This window comes from Glycine max, chromosome 1 (genome assembly GCF_000004515.6).
Source record: "Glycine max cultivar Williams 82 chromosome 1, Glycine_max_v4.0, whole genome shotgun sequence".
Lineage (NCBI taxonomy): Eukaryota > Viridiplantae > Streptophyta > Magnoliopsida > Fabales > Fabaceae > Glycine > Glycine max.
Genome location: NC_016088.4, coordinates 8,550,170 through 8,558,099, shown reverse-complemented (window position 1 = coordinate 8,558,099; position 7,930 = coordinate 8,550,170). Strand labels below are relative to the sequence as shown.

At 32.2% G+C, this 7,930-nt stretch overlaps 1 pseudogene; it reads left to right on the top strand.

Moving 5' to 3' along the window:
- The first annotated feature begins 5,092 nt into the window (after positions 1-5,092).
- LOC100785735 (pectinesterase 1-like) lies at positions 5,093-7,612 on the top strand (annotated as a pseudogene).
- Positions 7,613-7,930: the final 318 nt, after the last annotated feature.

The following is a 7,930-nucleotide window of genomic DNA, read 5'->3' as shown; positions in this document are numbered from 1 at the left end:
AGACTAAAAAAATCAAATGAGTAACCTAAATTATATTTTAGCCTCTTGATATATGTCGGTTAAAAAAAATTAAATCAAGCAGGAAGTTTTACAAGCTGCATATGTAGAAGATTGGAGAAGCTTTGAAATGTTGAATTCAAAGCAGCTCATAAAAAATTACTGCACCACCTATGAAATCTGAATGGAGGCACTGTTTTCATTTTTTGCACAATCATTAGCTTAGACTTTGAGAAGTATAGCTAGTGCCACCGACATTAGTTTATCTTAGGCACCAAGTTTATGATGCTTTATTATTATAATCTACCTATAAAAGCACCTCTGTGTGCCACATTAGGAATATGAATGATCAATTAAGTAAATTATGAGTGAATGAAATTTAGTTTTATTTCTCTCTTCCTCCAGTTAGTGTGGTAAAAATAAAAAGTTCTTCTCTCTCTCTTTATTTCTCCCACTATGTGTGTGTGTTTGTGGTTTTAATTTATTCCACTGTTAACAATGTATAATATTCCAAATTTTAAAGGTATAATACAAAGTTTATCATAAGTTCTTATGCAAAGAATTACTTGGAGAAAAGTGACTTACATGACTAGCTAGCATATAAAGCATCAGATTGTATGCTGCCCCAGCCCATGCTTTTTCCATCATTACTCCATTTTCCTTAACGATTTCAGATGATAGAGGATAAATAAGATACAACCTCAAGAGGTACTGGAAAATGGAAACAAGGAGTAAAACATGCCTTGAAGCAATCATTTGAGACCCTTTTAGATATGGAATTACTCCCCAAATCAATACCTAACACGTATATGAATTACAAAAATTGTTATCCTACTACAGAAGAAACAAAACAACATGTACACAAGTGAGACACAATAGCATTTAGAGTTGTAACATCAATTTAGTTAAGCAAATGAACTAGAGAAATGCAGCCAATGGCACAACGAAGTAGATACTTTTAGTATATTAGTATATTTTTGTTTTATCATAGCACAAGTTGAGTGGGAGAAAGTGAAAGTGTTTTATGAAAAAATATAACCTTAAGAAGCTTACAATTTGTCCAAATATGTTTTCAGATCATTCAACCAAACAAATACTTTGTAGTCTTTATCCTTCTCTTTCAAGTTTCACCTATTTGGAAAAATATGAGCATAAGGCTGGTGCAAATGAACAATAAAAATGAAAGGAAAAACAATCATCGCATTAAGAAGTTTTCTTAGTCTCATTATCTACATTCAGAAGTATAAAATTGCAAATCAACTGTTAAGTAGACCCTGATTTCGATGTATCAAATTGAGAAAAATTATCAAAATATAGGGGTAGCAATAATGCACATGGTAATAATACTTTTATTATGGTCAGTATTAATTTACACCTAGAGTTGACTAAGCCCATTTAGAACATTAATATGTGCTAATAGTGTTCAATAGTTAAGTAATCCTATTGGATGATGCTAAAGCTTAAATTAGCTAAGTTTTAGAATTGTCATCAATTTTATAAGAATCAACTCATCTCCTTTGCTTCTTCAAAAACAAATATTCAAAAAATTTTGGATCATAGAAGAAATGAATGTGAATTTTATGTCAGGAACATACCTGTGGAAGTGATTAAGAAGCCATTAGATCAAGCCAGAAATCTCTTCGCATGTACTTTGATGCAATTTTTGTTCTTAGCCACTGGTAAGTAAAAGAATAGGGGATCCACAAATAACGAAAGCAAACAAGCTGCTAAGAAGATTTTATTCCATGTATTTACTCTATGTCCCCTAGGATCCTATACCAAAATCTCTGCTGCATCATAATCCTCTGAAAAGACCCTTGAAAGTTCTCTTCCATCAGAGGACTTGCCTATTGCATCCTCCCCACCCTTCTATTTATCACTCACTTCATCAAAGAACACCATTGGCAAGTGACTTTCTTTGTTGTCCATTAACTTATTTGTCTCAAGTTCATCTTGAAATCTAGATGCACATATACACAATTGAATTTCAACACCAAAACCAAATGAAAAAAAAGGTGATGGAAATAGCCAAGTCATACAAAATTTTAATCACATAAATTGGCACATGTCCTATAACATTACAAGTTAATGGATTCATTAGCATAAATTACACTAAATTCTAATTATGTACAAGTTTGATACTCAATGTGAATGGGAAAAACTAGCAAACCTCACAAATTTTGATATATCAGAAACCATAGTTTGCTAGTTCAACTTTTTAGCTTCGCTCTTCAACTGGCAAACCTCACAGATTTTGATCTATCAAAAAACATTACATTCAAGTTCAATTATGTGTATAAATAATAGAAGTAGAAAGATAAATACCATAAGCTAGAAAAAGGGGAGAGAAGAAAAGGAAAGAAATAGAGTAAGAGAAATTTAACCAAAAAATCCATGTTGTCAAGTCCCCCTTAAAAGCTACCTTGAATTCAGTATTTGACTACTATACCATGAATTTTAATTCCAATCTCTTGATTTGTCCTAATCAGTGAACAAAATCGAAACATGGGTCATGGAACAGTCTCATTCTATTGTGAAACTACTTTGCTTAATTGTTTCCCCCACTAGAGTTACATGACTTGGACTATAACCGTATCAGGTGTCAACAAAAGTAATTGGAAGATTACCTACTACACAATTAGGATATCCACTATCTTTGATGCAACCCAATGCAACCCACAATAAAGGCCTATTGTAGCTACAACAGTCCTTACAACCACTTGCAATCCATTTCACCACTTCAATCCAATCCAACAATTTTCATAAATCAGGCACATCACTGCACTAAGATCACTCTCAGCAAATTTCATAGTTACAATCCTATCTAACAATTTTCATAAATCACGCAAACCACCACACTACGCTCACTCTAAGCAAATTTCACCTATTCCCAAAACCCCCAAGCTTCACCTCTCATCAAATTTCACCAATTCCCAAAACCCCAAACTTAAAGCCTAAAATCCATATCGACCAATCTCAACCCACCACTCACACTCCCTCAAAAAACCCCAAAACCCAAACACCACAAAAACTAACCAATAACCCAAATCAAACACAAACACAACACAAATTTTCCACTTGACAGACGATAGTCAACACTTAATACTAAATCAACAATAACCACAAACCTCAGGATTAATCCTCGTGAGGACAATATTCCTCTCCTGCAACCGAACAACTGGCTGAACCAATTTCTCGTGGCTACCGGACAGTGGTGGTGCCTCCTCCATCTAAACCTTATGCACCTTCTCGTTATCAACAACAGTGTCACTCTCTGCATACTGCTTCAGCAACAACCGTTCCTCGAGGTACCTCTTAAGCTCCGAGGACATCCCCTGGACCCGTAACGGATCAATCTCGTGGAAAAGCCACCCCCTCAAGGCCTCAATCCTATCCTCAAAATACTTCGTCGTGTTCGCCACGATGAGCGTCTCATCCAAATCAAACACACATCAAGCACGTGTTATAGATCCCCAACGACATCGTGAAGCACCAGAAGCACGAGAACTTCTTCCTCTTGCTCGGCATTGAAACGAGGTGAATCTCCTCGTTGTTCACCACCACCACCTCTTGTTGTCGTCGTAAACCTCGTGCTTGAACCCTAAATGACTCATATCTTTATATTCCTCGCAGGAAAAATGCTTTTGAGAAATCGAAACGACAGCGGCGGAGAAGACGAACTACAACAAGTGCACCCAGCTCGATCTGAACGCATGCACTGTGTGTTTGAGTACTGATCGCGAGAGCGAACCAGCTACAGAGTTAATAATTAGGGTAACTTAAACGAAGATGGTCCTTCAGCCAAACTCATCTTCGTTTAAGTTTCCCATATTTACAAAAATTCCATGGACTAGCATTCTAAGACGGTTTTGTAAGACCGTCTTAGAATGCCCGACGTAAAAACAACAAATATTGCCCCTAATTACAAAAATATCACCGTGTCACATTCTAAGGCGGTTATTAATAACCGTCTTAGAATGTGCGTCATAGAATCAATATTTTCCAGTAGTGAAGCTTGGTTGGATTCATGTGTAGGAATTATACATCCTATTTGCTCTGTAATTGTGTGGGTATCACTTGTATCTGTTTAATAAAATTCTTTTCTTTTGCTTAATAAATAAATAAATATGCAAATATTATATGACAATTTTATATTATTCCATTCTAGTTATCATATATATATATATGATCTAATCATAATCTTAGCATACTCCCATTTATAAAAAGACATATTCTTAATATATATATATAATTTTAAATTTTAATTCCAAATTTATTTACATTAATTATGCTTTTTCTTTTATAATTTTAACACTTTTCTTTAAAATGATTTAATATTTTTATTTTTAATATTTTTCCTAAATTTGAAAAGTGCAATGTATGTAAGTTAACAAAGACAACAAAGTGAAATATAAAATGTAGTAAATTATAAAACACAAATTTATAGATGAAAGAAAAATATACTCTACATCCAATCATATTTAAAGAAATTATAGCCTTATGATGTGTTTTTAATGGCTAAATCACTATTACATGTGTGAATTTTAGTATAAAAAAAACTCTAACACTTAACAAAAATGTTGTTAAATTTTTTTGTCTATTTAAAAAATGTTGTCAAATATGAATAATTATTATAAATATATTTTAATGACATTTTATCAAATACTATATATAGTTTATGTCATGTGTTAGACAAAAAAATTGTTGCTAAAGATCACATATGTAGTAATGAATCTTTGCATAAAATTCCAAAATTCAATAAAAATTATTAAATAAACCCTCAATATTTACAAAGTCAATTCATGGGTTTAATTCACTGTGCTTATTTTTTTAAGTGAAATTTGTTTATAATTTTAGCTTACACATGCGCATACTTAATTAGAAATTAGAAAACCACAATAATGTGGCTTCAACAAAAAAAATCATAACTAATTCATGAACCATCAATCCAAGGTTTATTTCTACCTTCCCAACAACATAAGGATGAATCAAATTAACTGCTCTCTAAATAAAGTCTCACAAAGTCAAGAACTTGCGTCTTATAAATATAAATCATCTATACACACCTAAAAATAAAAAATTAAACACTAGAAACATGGCTTCTAGAACCAAAAGTTCTATCATTCATGTGGCTTTCGTAGTAGCATTCCTCACAATCCATGTTGTTTTATCCAATGATACTATGTCAATTCCCACTAACAAGGCCCAATTGAGCACATGGTTGAGTAACAATGTGAGGCTATAGATCAAAGAAAGAGCACAGTGGATCCTAAATTGGTAATTGCTGAAGAAGGTGCTAAGGTTGTGAAGGTAATGCAAGATGGCAATGGAGAATTGAAGACCATCACCGATGCCATTGACTGGAAACAACAAGCGTGTGATTGTGTACATTGGAGCTGGAAATTATAATGAAAAAATCAAAATTGAGAAGACAAAGCCTTTTGTGACCTTGTATGGGGTGCCAGAGAACATGCCAAACTTGACATTTTGGGGCATTGCGCAGTATCTGATGTTAAGAATGAGATAGCACAACATCTGGTGAATTTGGAAGTTTCTAACTTTAGCATGGCTCCGGTCAAGGTTTGCTGATTAGATAATTTCTAATGTCTTTAGCAAGGCTGCTGCTAGGTGGATTGTTATTAAGGTACGTAATTTAAATAAAACTTCTACTTATATATATTTTATGTGTGTGTACACTAATTGTAGTTAATGTTTAATTAATATCCAAATTTCATTATATATTTAGTGTAATAGACAAAAAGAAATCACTGAATGTGGCTACTACGTGATGCACTGGATGTCCACGATAATCTTAGGATCTTTCAGGAATAATTGGGAGACGGTAATTGTTTATTTCAAACAAAGTTGGTTTTCTTATAATTGTTATTACATTATTAATTTATTTTTTTATTTGATCATGCAGTATTTTAATGAAGTCAAACCATTGGAAGTAGAGAGATTCAAGGCGCTTCGCATCCAGTGGGTACAATATTATCTAAAAGTTAGAAATCAAACATAGGATGTTAAGCAACTATGTAACTTTAGGTTACTTAATTAGTTTACATACTTTGCATTACATTTTTTACAATTGTTGTTTCATTTTAACATTGAATAACCTTTGTTGATAGCTAGTTTTCTGCTAAAACCTATTTGAAAGCAGAATGCAAATGATATATGTTGTGTGCTGTGTGGTCTGATTTTAAATTTACAGGTTAAATTTTGGTTTTTTTTTTTTTGTAAAAACAGAGACATTATTTAAAAAAAATCCTGAAAACAACATTGATTTTTTGGAAAAACCGATGTTAACGAATGTGTTAATTTGACAGTTAACATCAGTTTTTTTAAAAAAACCGATGTTAACGAATGTGTTAATGTTGACAGTTCACATCAGTTTTTTGGAAAAACTGATGTTAACATACGTTAACATCGGTTTTTTGTAAAAAGCCGATGTTAATATCGAAAACGTTAACATCGGTTTTCAGTAAACAACCGATGTTAATTTTCAACATTAACACATTCGTTAACATCGATTTTTTTATGTTAACATCGGTTTTTTCAAAAAATCGATATTAACTGTCAACATTAATACATTCGTTAACATCAATTTTTTTTACAGAAAACCGATGTTAACTTACGTTAACATCGATTTTTTTTGTTAAAAACCGATGTTAACTTTCAACATTAATATACATTTTTTGGGTGTAAATAACAGATGTTGATAATTTTACATTAACATCAATTTTTAAAAAACCGATGTTAACGAATCAACTTCGGTACTTTCAACATCGGTTCAAAAACCAATGTTGAAAGTCATAAATAACCGATGTAGAAAACATATTTTCTAATAGTGTGCACAACAATATGGCACAACTGGTAGTGCTACATTAATTGTTGAATCAAATTACTTCGTAGCAGTTAACACGATGATCTTGGTTTGTAGACATTCTTTATAAAATTCTCATATACTAAAGAGAAGCATGTCATATGAGTTTGATTTTATGCTTTTTTATTTTTATGAATTTGATGGTATAAAATTCTGCACCGAGATCTGATGGAAAAGTAGGAACTCAAGCAGTTGCGTTGAGAATATCTGGTGACAAAGCAACATTTTATAATTGCACGATGTTTAGATTCCAAGACACTGTGTGTGATGATAGGACTAGACATTTTTTCAAAGACGGTATAATTCAAGGAACAAAAGATTATATATTTGGAAGTGGAAAGTCAATATTTGGTATATAAAATTTTAGGAACTTGAATGTTTGTATATTTCAATGTGGAAGATAGTTCAATTAATTTGTGATAGAGTAAATATAAATGTATAAGTATTTAGGATTTATTTTATGATACAGGAAAATGAACTAAGAACACTTGGTGGCGACAAAGGGATTACAGTTGTAGTGGCACAAGCAAGAAACACAATCAAGAAAAAAATGATACATGGGACAACGCCTACTCATTTGTACATAGTGACATCACTGTAATTGTAACAAACACTTTCTTAAGGAGATCATGGGTGTCTCATCCCAAAGTAGTCTTTGTTTTTGCCAACATCAGTAGTGTTGTGAAAAAAGAAGGGTGGAGTAACAACATGCACCATGAATATGACAAGTAACCATCTAATTTAACTTTACATGATCAATGGTTCTTTTACATCTCTACATTTATATTAGACATGTAGCTCCATAAGAATGAAAAAATGTGTATAATTACATTGATTTACACATAATCCTTATTATCTTTTTTCATCTTATAAAGACTTAAAGTACAAATAAGGGACTTGGTGTAAATCCTTTTGTAAATATCAAAATAATATGATTTTCTAAGACGATTATGTTTTTGAAATCTATCTTAGAATTGTAACTTTTTAAGATGATTTTTTGGAAACCATCCTCATGGATGCAAACATTCTATGATATTATTTACGATGACA